Below are 16857 nucleotides of genomic sequence, written 5' to 3'. Positions count from 1 at the left end.
AAGTAGCATTGAGAGAAATAACTATGGAGATATGTGGTGCATCTACACTGGGAAGTTTAGTCTGGTATAAATATGCCTTGGAGCAGCCCCAGATCTGGCACATTCTGCTCTTATTCTTCCTGGTTGTCCTCACCATGGTTCATGTCCATGTCTCATTGATGGCACTCCCCCAATGGTGTAGTGGGTTAAACCCTTGGGCGGCAGTACTGCTGACCGAAAGGTCGGTGGTTCGAATCCGGGGAGCGGGGTGAGTTCCTGTCAGCTCCATCTTCTCATGTGGGGATATGAGAGAAGGCTCCCACAGGATGGTAAAACATCCAGGCATCCCCTGGGCAGCGTCCTAGCAGATGGCCAATTCTCTCACACTAGAAGCGACTTGCAGTTTCTCAAGTCACTCCTGACATGAATTTTTTTATGGTACCGTTCTAGACTGCATTAGGCTGAATTGTATTAGTCTAGTTGTCCAGACTGCTCTGATACTCTGGATTTTAAAGCAAACCCTGCAGTATTTCCCAGCTTTGTCCAAAACAGAGCAAAAGTTGATTTAAAGAAAAACAAACGGACAAAAAAACCCCCTAGGATACTCAGGAAGTAGCTGTGCATTGTGGAAATAGCCTGCCGGCCTTCCGTTTGGGGTGAGTCTGGTGTTATTTGGCAGAGAGTCTGGTTTACTGGTCAGTGTTGACAAGCCCATAGCTACTTGAAACATTGATATTTCTGTTGCAAGACCTTTATTTTTTATAGGATACTAGCTTGGATATCTGGCAGTGCCTGAATTATTTGAATAAGGCATCATTTGTTTTGGCATGTTAGGTAATATCATTTAATTAGTAACACTATTTATTAGGGAAAGCCAATCTTTGATTTTGTTTTTTATGAATGCTCCCATTAGAAAATACATAACGATGTGGGTGAACTACAATTCCCAGAACTGTGGGTCAAACCAAACCTGTATGCACAGTTGGCCATGTTGGATGTGTGTGCCAAGTTTGGTTCAGATCTGTCGTCAGTCCCCCAAACCCCTCCAGTCTGTTCAGTTGCTGATCAATTCTTTTGTCCTTGCTGTGTGCTATAGGAAATGGGAGGAAAGGGTTAACGGAGAGGCAGTGAGCGGGGTCATGTAATTCCACACAAGGAACCCTGGGATGCCTGCCTATGGTGGAGAAAACACGTCAAATCTAGGATTAAATTTTCCCCAAATGAAAGTATTCCTTGGGTGGTGGGCCATAGTGTTTGGGGCAACATTGGCAGCATTTGGGCAACATGTCCATGATGCTCACTATAACCTGCAATGTCAGTTGAGGGAGTGCCTTTGTGTTGACGGGAGGCTGTCTGTGTAAGTGGATAGCTCCGCCACATACACATTTTTTCACTTTTATTATATGGATAGATAGATAGATAGATAGATAGATAGATAGATAGATATAGATAAATATAGCCAGCTATATTATAAGTCATTTTCTGAGCAAAGACCAGCATAGATGTTTTTAAACAAAAAAAAATCTACCCAATTGACATATATGTTTTTATGTGTATGTGTATGTATCTTAACTGCTTTGAGTTGCCCAAATAATAAATAATAATTTTCCTTTTGCGCTCACATGAAAGGGCACATTTAATTTGGTTTTAAAATAATTTACCAACCTAGGCAAATTTCTTCATATTTAGGATGGAAAAAACTTGAAAGTAAAAAATCTAGAATGTGAACAATATAGAAACTGACAGATTCATCTGTCTTGGGCTGAATCTACACTGCCAAATAATGTAGTTTGTACAGGGAAAATGAGGGAGAACTTAATATTTAAATCTGGTTAGGGGAACTAACCAAAACCCTCAAAGGACTTTATATTCATCATTGAAAGAATAATGTTGACTTGCATAGTCACAGGAAAGACAAAAAAGGTAATCCGTGTGACCTACAGCACTGCTACTGAAAGTACAGCTTGTGGTCTTTGCTGTAGAAGTTTCAATATTATTTCCACCTTTGCAATGCTACTTTTTCAGCTGACATCTAGTACAGTACAGTTAGGAAGCTGGATTTATGCATTGTGGTTGCTTGTTTGCCTTTTCAGAACCTTAAAAAAACATTTCTTTAGCTGCTAAGCCTAAAACAAAAGCAGCAAGTAAAGGGTACATTTCAACCCAGAGCTAATCATTGCTTGAATTAAGTCAGTTCACTGGGTTTAATGACACTTGGGATTGGGACCAAAAACTATACTAATCCTGTCTATATTATTTGACTTACTGACTGCTAACAAACATACGGCCTTCACTGGGTTGGAAACTATTTATTTTTACCTGCTATAGCATCCCTTTTCTTCTTATCTCCTCTTTCTTTTCCCAGTCTCCCTTTTTCTCCCTCGTTGGTCCATCTCTTCCTCCATCTGGTGTGTGACCTCTGCTCACTCTGGATCCTACAAGGCAGCAGCTCCCTTGCTCTCTCTGGGCAATTTGAGTAGTAGGAAGGCCCTGCAAAACATGGCATGCAACTGCTGCAAGCTCAGTGGAGCAATCTCCCAGGCCTACCTACAGCTTTGTCTTCTATAATTAGGACATTCTGACATCTGGTGGCTCAAGATGATATTACCTAAGATGCATACATTCATCACAAAATCAAATAATTACAATATGCAAATTCTAGGACTTCATCCCATGCAGCCCTCTCTCCGTCTTTTCTCAGTTTTTCTACACTGCCAAAATGAAACCCCACAGATGCAAGACCACTTTTGGTGGTTGCCCGTGGGTCTCTGACTTAGGGAAATGGAGGGAAGACTGCATTTTCAGAACTGTAGAAGACAGAGAGAAACCAAATAAAAGTGGGGAAAGGCAAGGAAAACATGTGGGGTGGCTGCCATCACTGAAGACCGAAAGGCACAATACCTGACGGTAGGGAACGAAATAAAATGGTTCCCTCCGCTTTTCCTCGCTTTCATGTGATGAGATCCCTAGAGTCACTATTGTATATGTTGGTGTATAAGTTGACCTCATGTATAAGTCGAGGGCAGATTTTAAGGTCAAAATTATGGATTTTGAGATAGCTATTCCAAGGAGAAGAAATGGCACTAATGCTGCCTCCGCCATCGTTTCCTCACCTCACTGGAAAGCTTTCTAGTGCTATGCAGATGTGAGACAGAATCATATCATGCATGTGTTTCCCCATGGTACACAGAAATATTTCTATACAAAGACTAATAGGTGGGCTGCACAACAATGTATTCAGAGTTTTGACCAAGAGTGTTAGGAACTCAGCACTTTTCATAATCACATCCTGTAGCAAGCTATATACTTCTTCTTCTCTTTAGCAATTTCATAATGCCCATTCCTTTGAGAGTTTACAATCCTCTCCTGGGTACTTTTTTTGGTAAGCATTCATCTCAGGAAATGCCCCCCCCCCTCCCCATAGTCATGAATTATCATGAGCCCATGCTTCAGAAATGCCTTCTGCTGGCTAATATGTATGCACTGGTGCACATCTGCAGCTTTGTTAATTTTCCTTTTATTACTATGTGGTTGCCAAGGGAACATGCTATGGCTCAGATTAATTCTAGATGAAAACTTTAGTGGTGGCTTATAGTCAACCTTTAAACCAAAATAATGTCCATTTCTTTACACAGCATAAGATACAGTAAGTAAAATTCAAAGGGTATTTTCTAAACTACAATGTAAATATTTCTATATTTTAAATTTTCCTCCTGGTCTACTATAAACTGGCCTAAATAATCAGCCTAACATATTTCCAAAAAGCAAATGAATGTCAGTGTAGACCCAAGTTTTCAGATATAACAGAGAAATGCAGTTTCTTGCTATGAGAAAAAGGAATTTTTGAATCTCAGACTGACATTTGCTCCTTCCCCTCCTATTTTAATTCATGCCTTTGAAAGTTCTTGATTTCTGTTTCAATTAACCATATGCATAAACTTGCATATTTTTTTAAAAAAAGTAGTTCATAAAGAACAAACTAGTATTGAACCATGGTTTAAGATCCTGGTTTGTTTTCAAAGCACAGTTCTCCAGGTTTGAGGGTCACAGAGAATGGTGGTTATTTTAAGAATGAATGCAACTTTTTCTGATATCTGCAAAAGAAGAGGACATTGGATGTGAAGTGCATACATGTGACCTTTATTATCAGACTAAATAATCGGAATATCAAATAATCTGAAATCAAATATAAAAACTAAGTAGTTTTTGATATTTACTCTTACATTCCCACTTACAAACGTATTTTGTGTCTTTTACAAATTAATCCACGTGAAAACCCATGTTAAAAACGGAAGGCTGTCAAACAGTTTAGCTTTATTTTCTTATTACAGTTGCTAAATACAAAAAGGTTCTTTTAAGGGCTTTCACAAAGTGCGCCTTTTAATTACAAATGTCCTATCAGTGCAATCTTTTGAAAAATTCTGCAAGACAAAGAAGTTAATGAATGTTCATTTCATGTAGAAGTGTTTTATTTATACCATTAAGGGGTTTAGAAACTGCTTTTTGTAAGCTGCAATAATTATTTACCACTTCCTTCCAGGATGTAGCCATATTTTCAATATGTCACATCCTTGTCTTATTATATGTAATTGTATCCCATTGCTTCTCAAAGCAAATCAGGGCAACAAGCATGACAGTATCCAGTGCCACTGACCAAAGGTCCTGTAAGCTAGATCAGCCAGAAAAAGTGGCCTCTGCAATGCTGATCAGTGATTTTCCTATTTGAATAGACATTTTATTCAGCTCTCTTCAAAACAACTCTAAGGCCATCCACTACACGTTATCATTTTTCAGCAATGTCACTCTGATTCTCCAGTTGTTTTGGATTTCAGCTTCCAGAAGTCACAGCCAATTTACCAGCTGTTGGGAATTGTGGAAGCTGTGGTCCAAAACACCTAGGGAACCAAAGGTTGGAAACCTTCTGTACACTCTTTCTACACTATTCATTCCCTTCTACAACCTTTCCTGCATATACATATAACCTTAATCACATTCACAAGTATGGTTCTCATAAACCTGCCTATATCAGGAAAAATGGTTTCATCTACTACACCAAGTTTAGGGAACACACAATGCATGGGCTGAGTATGCTCTTCCTCTCCATTTCTGTTGCCCTCTCTAGATTACTACTGCCACATTTCCATCACCAGAATCCCAGTAACCAGTGATTTCCTATTGGAATAGACATTTTACGCAACTCTCTTCCAAGCAACTCTAACACCATCCACTACACATGATCATTTTCCAGCAATGTCACTCTGGAGCAGTAGTTCCTAACCTTTGGTCCTCCATTTGTTTTAGACTTCAACTCCCAGAAATCCCAGCCAATATAACAGCTGTTGGGAATCATGAAAGCTGAGATCCAAAACACCTGGAGAACCAAAGGTTGGTAGCCACTGCTATAGACTCCTTCTACATTATTCATTCCCTTCTACAACCTTTCCTGCATACACATATAACCTTAATCACATTCACAAGTATGGTTCTCATAAACCTGCCTATATCAAGAAAAATGGTTTCATCTACTACACCAAGTGTAGGGAACACACAATGCATGGGCTCATATGCTCTTCCTCTCCATTTTTGTAACCCTCTCTAGATTACTACTGCCACATTTCCATCACCAGAATCCCAGTGATTAACTTTCTAAACAGCAAGATGTCAAAAGCAGAACTATTATTGGAAATATGGAACAATATCCCGACATCATGTTTTCCAGCAAAAACAATGGAAGCATAATCAACAATGGCAGGAGGACGATGTTGCAGGGAGCAGATAATGTCCTCCACCAACCCTAAAACATAGCCCATTCTGCCAACTAAATGATGATGGGGATTGTTATGTGCAAATATTCCTGACTGCCACCTCTAGTTAGGACTACAGATAGAAAGAATAAATACCCATAATTGCGCATTACTAGGTTAAAAATTTCTATACAGTTGGAAAACCCCACTGGAAAAAAATAGATTAGTAAGAATTCTGCACAATTTCCCCTCAGTGTTTGAATGTCCAGAAGTTTTGGGGAGAAATTACTTTGAGGAGTTAAAATGTTGGCTGATAGGTGAGGTTTATTTTGCACAAACCCTTTTCTATACAGATAATGGGATGCCCTTTCTAAAAGCCACTGTTACCTAAATAAGAAATCTATTTTCTACACTGAAAAGGAAAAGACAAATTTAAACAGAAAGTACACATACTTTTCTTTGTAGAATGCTGCAATTCCTCCAGGTGTTAGAATATGGAGGAAGATTCGTTTTCCCCATTGCGGAGAGAAAACTACCATAATTATTCACTCTTGCCTGTAAAAGCAAGATAATCAAGGATTTACATTACTAATTAAGGCTAAAACTTATCCCTTATAACTGTAGAGCTTTATACTTTCTTTTTGAACATAGCTCCTGCTCCACAATCCCTTAGCCAGCAGAGCTAGAAACGCTGAGAGCTAGAGTCCCAAAAGGTAATTTCTTCAAGCTCTGCATAGGATCCCAATGTTGTTTGCAGCCTTCCCTTTGAATATCTGCAAGCCCTAAGAGAACTCTGAGGGTATCGTTTACAGCCCAGCTATTGTATGACCATGAAATGGGCGTGCCCAGCATTTTTAATTTTAAATTTAGTGCCATCCATGGTGTATACTATTCCATTCCAGCTAATTAGCTATACTATATGGCTGGTCGGATTCTAAGATCTCTGCTAATTGCTGGTGAGTAAATGTCTTGTAAATGACTACATATGCTCATGGATAAGTCAAATGCATGGATAAGTCAAGGGCTGGTGTTGAGGGCAAAATTATGGACTTTGCTTTAACCTGTGAATCAAGGGTAAAACTGTGAGACATGTAATAAACAATTCTTTTCTTCTCCTTTTAAAAATGCATAGAGGGAACATACTGGCCCAGCTTACCTGTCCGAACGTATCTCCCCTTATGAACCACCTCTAAGGTTAAGATCTTCTGGGGAGGCCCTGCTATCTGTCCCATCTCCTTCACAGGTACGGTTGATGGGGATGAGAGACAGGGCCTTCTCAGTGGTGGCCCCTCAGCTGTGGAACTCCCACTCCAGTGAGATCAGATCAGCTCCCTCCCTCCTCACCTTCCGAAATTAAAAACGTGGCTGTGGGATCAAGCTTTCAGGCAGTAATTTTTCAGTGCATTAAGTGAATATGGAATAGTGCAATTATGACTGGAATGGCTCGACTATGATTTTGGATTACGTGGTTTTAATCATTGGCTTTAATGTTGAGATGTTTTTAATTTTTTGGTTTTTAATGTATATGTTTATTTTATTTGAATGTACGTTTATGCGGCATCAGATTGCTGCCTACTTGTAATTCACTCTGAGTCCCCTTCAGGGTGAGAACGGCGGGATATAAATATAGTAAATAAATACATAAATAAATACTAAGGAAGAGCTATAGAGAAAGATAGGGGTTACAATTGGAGGGAGTAAACTGCACTGCTGGTCTAAAAATGTCTATATCTATACAAATAATGACACAAAAGGAATATAATGTAATGTAATGTAATATATTGTATATACATATAATATTTATAATATTATAATGTAATACAATATAATAAGGTAAAAGGTAAAGGTTTCCCCCCGACATGAAGTCCAGTCGTGTCCGACTCTGGGGTGTGGTGCTCATTTCCATTTCTAAACCGAAGAGCCGGCGTTGTCCGTAGACACCTCCAAGGTCATGGGCTGGCATGACTGCATGGAGCGCCATTACCTTCCTGCCGAAGCGGTACCTATTGATCTACTCACATTTGCATGTTTTCGAACTGCTAGGCTGGCAGAAACTAGAGCTGAAAGCGGAAGCTCATGCTGCTTCCCGGATTCGAACCTGCAACCTTTTGGTCAACAAGCTCAGCAGCACAGTGCTTTAACCCACTGTGCCACTGGGGGCTCCTTATAATATAGTACTACTACAACTACTACTACTACTAATAAGATATTATAATTATATATTTTATATTACATGTAATATTACTAATAATATTACAATATAATGGTATAGTACAATATACTAATATGTAATAATGATATTGTACTATGGTAATAATATAATATATTGTATGTATATATATCTTGTAAGCCACTCTGAGTCCCCTTTGGGGTGAGAAGGGTGGCATATAAACGTCGTAAATAAATAAATAACATAACATAAATGCGGAAAAAGAATGAGAATGTGGCCTGGAAAAACGAGAGGGAGGGCGGAAAGGGGAGAAGAACAAGGAAAGCAACCTGCCTCTATTGAGGAGCCAATGTGAAATGAATGGCAAGAATTTTCTACCTCATTATCCCTCTGTTACCCAAATCAGAGAAAGAAAGGAAGCCCTTTCTTCTTTTTTCATCCCTGATTTTCTTTTTTGGCTTAAGTGAAAATTAGCAGTGATGTGTTTGTGGGTGCATTAGCAGTGATGTGTGTGTGGGTGCTTGGCGTCGAGCGGAAGGACTACCTGCATAACCTGCTCTGGACAGAGCATATTAAAATGGCCACAATAATATCTCTGCAGAGAAGCCAATGAAGAAAGCCCTGATTAAAATGGCCACTGCCGCTCTGCTCCATCTCAAGCACCTAAAATGGCAGGTGCACCATATTCTCCCACACGTTGCTGATAAACACTGCTCAGGTTGGAAAAAAGTGGGAAAGGAGGGAGGGCTGTTACCATGTAGTATATTACCAGCTGTTGCTGAGTTTTAGTATGCTGTGGTCTGTCAGTGGTTCCCAACCTTTGGTCCTTCAGGTGTTTTGAACTGCAGCTCCCACAATTCCTAACAGCTGGTAAGCTGACTGGGATTTCTGGGAGTTGAAGTATAAAACAACTGGAGGACCAACCATTGGGAACCACTGGTCTAAACTAAAGTGTATTGAGTTCAAATGAAATGGGAAATGTCTGGGTGGCCCCAAAGTTGAAAGTCTCCCATTCTGCTCTTGCATGTAGACAAAAGAGGAAGAGGAGCAATGCAGATCTAAGTGTCATCCTGTTCACACTGATACTTACAAATCATAGTTCGACTTTACATCTTTGTTTAGCCTTAGCGGCAGAAGTGTAGGCAGATTTGTATAATAGGAACACTTGAATACACACAGCTGATGTTTATTTCCATTCTGTAAATAGCATCACATACTCATTTCTGCCAATGGTTATGCAAGGCTGTAAGGTTTTGTTTGTTTGAGATGCCATACAATGCTGAGAAAAATAAAGGGGAAAAGGAGGGAAAAGAGAAGAACATTGATGCAAAAAAGACAAAAAAGCAACAAAGGGAATAGCAGATACGTGAATGCAAACCAACACAACAAATAGGCAAAGTTATAGTTGGAAACAAACAATGCTTCAAATGCCAATGCACAGACTTTGGGAAACAAACAAGTTGAGCTTGAAATCCTAGTCCAGAAAGATAAATGACTTTATAGGCATAAGAGAAAGTTGGTGGGATAACTCTAATGATTGGAATATTACACTGAACGCAATAATTTATTTTAAAAATAGATTGGGCAAAAAGAAAGGGAAGTGCCCTCATATGTCAAAGACAAATTCAGCTGCATAGAAATCCAGGGGAATGACCAGAGGGGATCAGGTGAAAGCATTTGGGTAAAAATAAATGGAGAAATACCTCACAATCTCAAAACCTCACAACCTCTGAGGATGCCTGCCATAGATGTGGGCGAAATGTCAGGGGAGAAGGCTTCTGGAACATGGCCATACAGCCCAGGAAACTCACAGAAACCCAATGGAGAAATAAATACAGGTAACTGTGGCAAGTGGGTTGTTGTAGATTCTTTGGGCTGTATGGCATGTTCTAGAAGCATTGTCTCCAGACGTTTCGCCTGCATCTGTGGCAGACATCCTCAGAGGAACATGGCCATACATCCTGAAAAACGTACAACAAACCAGTGATTCCGGCCATGAAACCCTTTGACAATGCAGTGTGGTAGGTGTTTGCTAAAGGCCATCAAACAAGAACAAAAAGGCAATCAAACAAGAACAAAAAAGGAGATTACAATTCTCCTCCATGAGGTAAATCCTGGAAATCCTTATTCTCATTATTGGGGTGGGTAGTATACACTATTATCTGGAAGAAGCAACCTTTCAAAAAGCCATAAACTATGCTGATGGTTGAAATCAGGTACTTGGACATGATGGGCACTTTTAGCAGTATCTTAGGCATACTAATGCATTATAATGGCCATGTGAACATAAAGTAGATGTTTTACTTTGTGCCTCTAAAGCAGCTTTTCCCCACATGTGGTCTGTGGACCACCGGTGATCCACAAGAACTAAAATATGGTCCATGGCCTCACCGTTACTACACCATTGTAACGAGAGTGACTGGTCTTGCAGAACCCTCTTATAGTGCCGAGGCTTATTAAATATGGTTTTCTGTGGGTGAGCAGATGGAGACTCAGGGATGGCATATGTTCTGTATCACAAACTAGAGCTGATGTGGTCTATCCAATGTTATTTTCTTAATCAGCACCCCAAATAACCAAACCAAATCTAAAGTTGACCAAAAACTGATTTGTAACCATTTGCTATTAATGTTGGAGAGAGGTCCCTGATCAAAGTGGTCCCTGGTCAAAAAAAGGTTGGGAAACACTGCATAAGCAGCTACTCTTGCCTTAATTTTTTTTCTAATAGTCATTTGAAAATCTATTTTGTTTGTTTAGCCATGTGGAGAAAAAGAATGGGTTCTAATGTTTTTTTTCCAAAAAGTGCTATTAATTTTCATATGCCAAAATGGGTGCCAATGAAAGGAAGGATAGTTTGATGGTCACTGGCTGGGAGGACTTTGGATATGAAGATCTGCAGTTCCAAAACTTTATAGCCAAAAGAAATGCTTTTTTTCTGATCATGAACTGTGCCACACATCTTTCGCCAATTGTGTACAATATTTAAATTGGGAACACTTTGAGAATGAAAGCAATAGCATACACAAATCAATTCTTATAGCATAGGATCCATTTTTCACAAAAACAAGATATAACAAAAGAGAGAGAGATGTTCCTTTGATTGGGTCAAAACCAGTCCTAGTAAAATATATTGATGGAAGCATGAGGAAAATATTTTGTAACTAATTGTTTCCCTCCAATCCTGTTGAAACCATTAATAAAAGAACTTAAAACCTTCAGCACTATTGTTATAAAATACTTTTAAAAATTCCATGTGTAAAAAATAATAATGTTCACAATAGCACCAAGAAGCGAACCTTTCCCAAAAATAAATAATAATTACTTATCTGCAAGTAATGAAATCAATGCTATTATTATCATCAGTACTGTTTGTTTTCATGCAATGGAAAATAGCACTTGAAGGAACATAACTAAAATTGCAATGAGAAAACTTCATTTTATACTGAATTTATATTTTAAAATCACCTTTTATTATTCTACGACATATATATTGTATTTGTGTGACACATTTTAGTGAACGGATGAGTTGCAGGGATGAAAAAATACAGAGAAGATCAGCATTGTTCCAGTGATACAAATGGCCAAGGCATTTGTTCTTTTGCTTTTATTTTTGTACTGAGCCTATGGATCTATTGTTGATTGCGATTCATATTTAGTCTCGACTCCTTCTGAAGTCGAGAATGTGAAAAGAAAATGGCTTCCCTGCTGCAAAATAGCTTTGTAGGAAGACGTCATCCTACTGCAGGGAAAGTAACCATGTTTTAAGAAACCATATGAAATGAGAACTAACATTGAGCATGACATTAAATTGTACCCTTTATCCCAAGGTCTGATTTCTATAGACAGTATTAGAAATGTCTAGTGAGCTGCTTTTGACTAAATGTCATATTTTGAACTTGCATTAGTGTTACAAGAAAACGGATATTTGATCATCTCCTCCCTCTCCCGATATCATTTTAATAGACTTGGCTTTGCTAATAGTTTTGTTTAATAGGTTGGCTTTGCTAGTAGCTTTGTTCAATTCCATCTGCTACAATTACCAATTACTGTCAAATGAAACACTGCTTGAATTAAAGGTTTAAAAACATTAATATTTCCAGTTGTCCTTACTTTTTAATTATACTTGTACAATTTTTAAAAATTATTGTTCCGAATACACATATATTATGTGTGTGTCACTATGAACTATGACATGCAGCAGGATTAAATTGGTAACAAAGATATATAGTGGAGAGAAAGAGGTTTCAGCTACATACAATGCTAAAATCTCACTTCATGCAAGGAGATATCGTCACCCAGAAATATAACTTGAGATCGTTTGTAATGTGGAATTAATAAGTACCTTTGCATCCCTGTCATTGCATCTTTTAATATGATTTGGTTGCCAAGGAAACAGGCTTTGGCCCAATGTTAATATGAAAAAATACAATTCTATGCAATAATGTTTTTTTTAAAAAACGTGCATTTAGACTGTTGTATTGATACATGCCTAGTTTTTATATGCCGTATCCTTATTCATATTCAGTTCAAGGTGACAAGGATACTTTTAGGTGTTCCTTTCTTTTAAGTACTTGACGTTTTAATCTCTTTCCCCTTCTCTAATACATGCTTACTTAATGTCAGCAATCTGTATAAGAGGATGGCAAAGGTTAAATAATTTTGTATAATCAATGCCAAAAGACCGTTTCCTATGACAAAATTTTAATATTTTTATAACCATATCCATATTTTCCGATTTTGCGTCTTAGCGAACAAACTCTTCTTCATTTTCGCATTTTGCGTCAAATATGTCCTATAGTACATTGGGCTTTTAAAAATATTCTTTGTGGAATAAGCGGTGCCACGCCTTGGTTTTCTAGCAGAGAGAGCATTTTAAAGTTCACAATAGAGGTTGAAAAAACATAAGCAAGACCTACTCTCAAATCAATAGGTACAGCTGCAGAATTTATAATGGGGTCCTTAAATAAAAAAAAACCCTGTTTAACACAGCTCTAGCTACATGTCTATTTTTAATTTCCTACCTTTGTATCATGGAACGAGAATCAGAGGGGTAAAAAAACATGCATTCTCTCCACCTACCTGTATATATGCCTTAATGAAGTCTTAGCATGATATTCCAGCCAGCCATTTGTATTTAAAACGATGGAAAGACACCGAAATCTTGGTCGTCCCCAAAAATAACCAAACCCCTCAGATGCAATCTTGAAAATCAGCTTGCTTGAACGGACTGTGATCAAGATAGCTGAACTTATCAATGGGAAAGAGAAAACGTGGCAAAGGAGGGGGCGAGCAGGACCTGTCCTCGTCCAAGGTGGGTTTTCCTAAGCTGCAGCTCAAGTGTTTTCTTTTCCCTTCTGTGTAGGTTCAAGGCTCCAAGATGACCACCGCAAAGGCCAGCCTGTCACATTTGCTGGAAATTAGTCTACTGCTACCCTTCCTAGGGAAAAAAAACCCTCTCAGCAACCAAAGCCCCAATGCACAAGATGCACACTGACTGCGTAAGAGTTAAAAATAGATTGGACGTCCCTGCATAATAAATATGTCAGTTTCAAGGGATTTAATTTGATATTGCCATTAATTAACAATACAACATACATTATTTAAATAGCAGTAAAGGCAAGTGGGAAGAATGTCAAAACCTGCAGTGAGAGTCCGCTTATATCCTTAATATATTTTTTGGGGAAAAAAAGGAAAATAGAGCTAGTACTGGTTTCAAAATGCAATGACTAACATAATCCGCCTTAAAAAATTGAAATACAATTCTAAAGGTGACTGCTTAAACAGCTTTGCTCATCAGGAAACGCAAGTCTTCATTCAGTGCAGAATGCAATAGCACACAGACCATTTCCACGCTCCCATCAGAAATCCTAGGCATGGTATAATTAATTCTGTATCTAGCTACCGCAAGCACACAGCACAGGCAGCATTCAACCTGCCTGCCTGCCATTTTAGGCTTGCGGCAGGATGAGAGACACGACATCAGCACATATCTGGTACAAGGAACAGCAAGGGACAGCTCACCTTAAACGCGGTAGTATCAGAATCTGATTAATGTTGTTAAGTGACATTGCAAATCAGCTACCGGCTCCTAAAGCTACTGCATGGGAACAAAGGGGGGGAAAAGTGATCTACTGATGATGCAAGATGAATTGCTACTGTGCTGTGTTCAGCGAAGCTGCGTGTTCGTCAGTGATACTCTCTGAAGGATTTCAGATTCTGTCGCAAAAGCTGTGTGCAGAACGACCGTCTCCTTCTATCAAGACAAGCAGAAGGCGCCTTTTACCTGCTGGAGGGAGGGATGAAAAGACTGTTGGCTGCAAGATCCTCTTGATGACAGAAAATGTCATATAGTACGTATCAGGTCCTAGATATGTGACGCTATGGCTGTGTTTTCTTTATTTTCTGAACCGTTTGCTTCTACTGCTATTTGCTTGAGTTGCTGTTCTTTTCTAAACCACAATGGCTTAAAATCTAATTCTGAACTATATTATATTACTGGAATATATATATATATATATATATATATATATATATCTGAGCATATTGACAAAATCACAAGTGCAGAGGGTCTGGCTTGCTGCAGAATCAGCTGTCTGCATCTGTGCTGCACCATGCTTAACCACAAGCTAAATATATCTGCCAGGCATAAACGGAAGCTATTTTGCTGTACACAGATTACGTTACAAAATGCTCGTCCATCCTTAAGCGCTCACAAGATGACTGCCTATTAGAAAATGTCGTGCCGCAATCCCCTGCATTGCTCTATGGACAGACGCAGCACTGAAAGACCCTACAGACGGCTCCTAAACATAGTGACCTAAATAATGCTAAGATGACTTAAGTCGCACACATACGCTCCTCAATCTCCGAGCAGTGAAATGAAACAAGGTCGGTCTAATCAGACTAAAAGCACAGACTCTGCTATAGTATGAATTCCAGATTTGTATCTTATGGTAGGAACAAAATGCAGGATTTCTTTCTTTCTTTCTTTCTTTCTTTCGCGATTGTATTGTTGTTTTTTTTCCTCTCGGAGGGTTTTTTCTCAGCTATGGTTGCACAGTTTCATTCTGACATCATGGAGGTTGAGGCAGCCACTGAAGTATGGTTTTAATCATTCACACGCGAAAAAACCTGATTAAAATACAAAATTTCACCTTAAGCAACACCAAAGGTAAACATGTGTGTATGACTTTCCTTGTAACAGCAATTCTTCTTACTTTTGAGATAAATAGGTTTTTTTTTGTTCCGCTGCATAAAAGAAATCGCCAGCATTTAATGCGGAATATAAAGAAGGACAATTGTAGGAATTAGACTAAAACAAAAAGGAAATAGGATTACTATAATAAAAATAAATTTTTAGGAAGTGAGGGGGAGCCATCCACATTCCTAAAATAAACTTAAATTGCATTGAAGGTGTCATACTGAGAAAAGAGATTAAATATGGTTTCAAATGCATTGAATGTGACCCTTTTTGCTTCCTATTCAATGCCAGTATTTCCCCAAGGAGGGATATTAAAGAGGAATAGAACAGCTTGCTCTGATCAAGGCTGCATTCCCATAAGACTGAAGTGTTGGTTAAAATAGAAAACAAGATCCAAAATAATCCTACCTGGTTATACAATGGTCAAATCTTTTCTTCTTGTTCTCTGCATCCTCTTCCCTCCATGACCAACACACAGAAATTGAGATCTGATGAGATTTTGCAAAACAGCTCAAATATTTCTAATTCACTTCTTTGTGTTTTTTGCAAATCCTTGTAATCATACATTATACACTGATATAATATGATCTGCTATGCGGCTGATTAATTTAATGAAAACGTGGTTTCACTACAAATTGTTGTCTCTCCAAAGGAATCCTCAACAATAAATATGGCTGCATCTTCAACACATTTATTTCTTAGTTCTAAGTAAACACAGCCAGTAGTTTGGGATATTATTAAGAAAAATTCCACTCAAATAACAGAGTGCTGTATAAGTGCCTAACATAATGCCAACCACAATATTTGCCAAATGTCAATTCCATTTTTATAATGTGTTGAATAGTGAATTGCATCTCAATACAGTATGTTCTTATTCAGATACTAGAGGGTTTATTCCCAAGCAAATATACTATGTTCCAACCAAGTAGACATGTATAATACTGTAATTATCTTTTGTCTATTTTAACCTCCCTGCTTTTATACACTGCTTTATTTCTGAATATCAAAGACCCATCAAATTGAAGATTTTAATAAAATTTAGCATCTCTTTCCAAAAGCATGACAACAGGCAAATGGCAATGGAGGAAATTCATAAATTACAAGGGCTGGGCTCATAGGCAGGTATGACTCACCCATATTCTTGCAAAAGAAGCATTTTTTTCCTAGGGGCCATGGTGATACCCACAGCTTTACTGCAATATATGTAGTTAATATTTTGAAACTAGGAATCATGTTCCATGACAAAATTTCTGATGACAGGAATGAATTTGGATTTTATAATCTCATCAGAATAATAGGGTTGACATGTGCTTATACAAATGCATGACTGCACTATTGTATGTTTGCAGCAGTGAAAGTCACATATTCATACCTCTTTCTCTCTGATCCACTCACCACCCATAACTACTATCGTATCTTTGACGACTGGTGAAATAATAACTTGGTTTGCGGGAGAATCAAGATTATGAACACAAATTGTATCCACTTTAGGAAAATAAAGGTATTTAAAGCTTATATTGATTTATCTATCCATCTATCTATTCCCCACTCCTCCCAGTAACAATGTAATGGTTACAGACATAAAACTATTTAACAGAACTTGCATATGAGTGTTGGACTAGGACTCTGGGAGACCAGAGCTTGAATCCCTAACAGGCATGGAAACTCACTGGGTGCCTTTAAGCAAGCAATACTCCTTCAGTCTTAGAAGAAAAAGACAATGGTAAGCCTCATCTGAAGAAATCTTGAAGATAATGGAGCTG

At 38.4% G+C, this 16857-nt stretch overlaps 1 protein-coding gene and 1 long non-coding RNA gene across 5 annotated transcripts in view; one reads left to right on the top strand and one right to left on the bottom strand.

Annotated features, from left to right (window-relative positions):
* ZBTB38 (zinc finger and BTB domain containing 38) overlaps window positions 1-15711 on the bottom strand; it is a 36478-nt gene extending 20767 nt beyond the window's left edge. Inside the window, exon 1 of one of the 4 annotated variants that reach the window (XM_060767806.2) lies at window positions 15503-15711. The gene's annotated coding sequence lies outside the window, so the exon portion shown is untranslated. Of the gene's footprint in view, window positions 1-2298; window positions 2491-12972; window positions 13741-13914; window positions 14407-15502 lie in introns of those variants that run through there. The other 3 variants (XM_060767805.2, XM_060767803.2, XM_060767808.2) reach the window with 3 other exon arrangements.
* LOC132770646 (uncharacterized) lies at window positions 14185-16609 on the top strand. The gene is made up of 2 exons (XR_009631024.2): window positions 14185-14243; window positions 14568-16609. It is a non-coding gene; the product is annotated as an uncharacterized lncRNA (long non-coding RNA).
* Window positions 16610-16857: the final 248 nt, after the last annotated feature.

The sequence above is a fragment of the Anolis sagrei genome, chromosome 3 (assembly GCF_037176765.1).
Source record: "Anolis sagrei isolate rAnoSag1 chromosome 3, rAnoSag1.mat, whole genome shotgun sequence".
NCBI lineage: Eukaryota > Metazoa > Chordata > Lepidosauria > Squamata > Dactyloidae > Anolis > Anolis sagrei.
The sequence above is the reverse complement of the archived record's forward strand: the minus strand, read 5'-3'. Positions and strand labels throughout refer to the sequence as shown.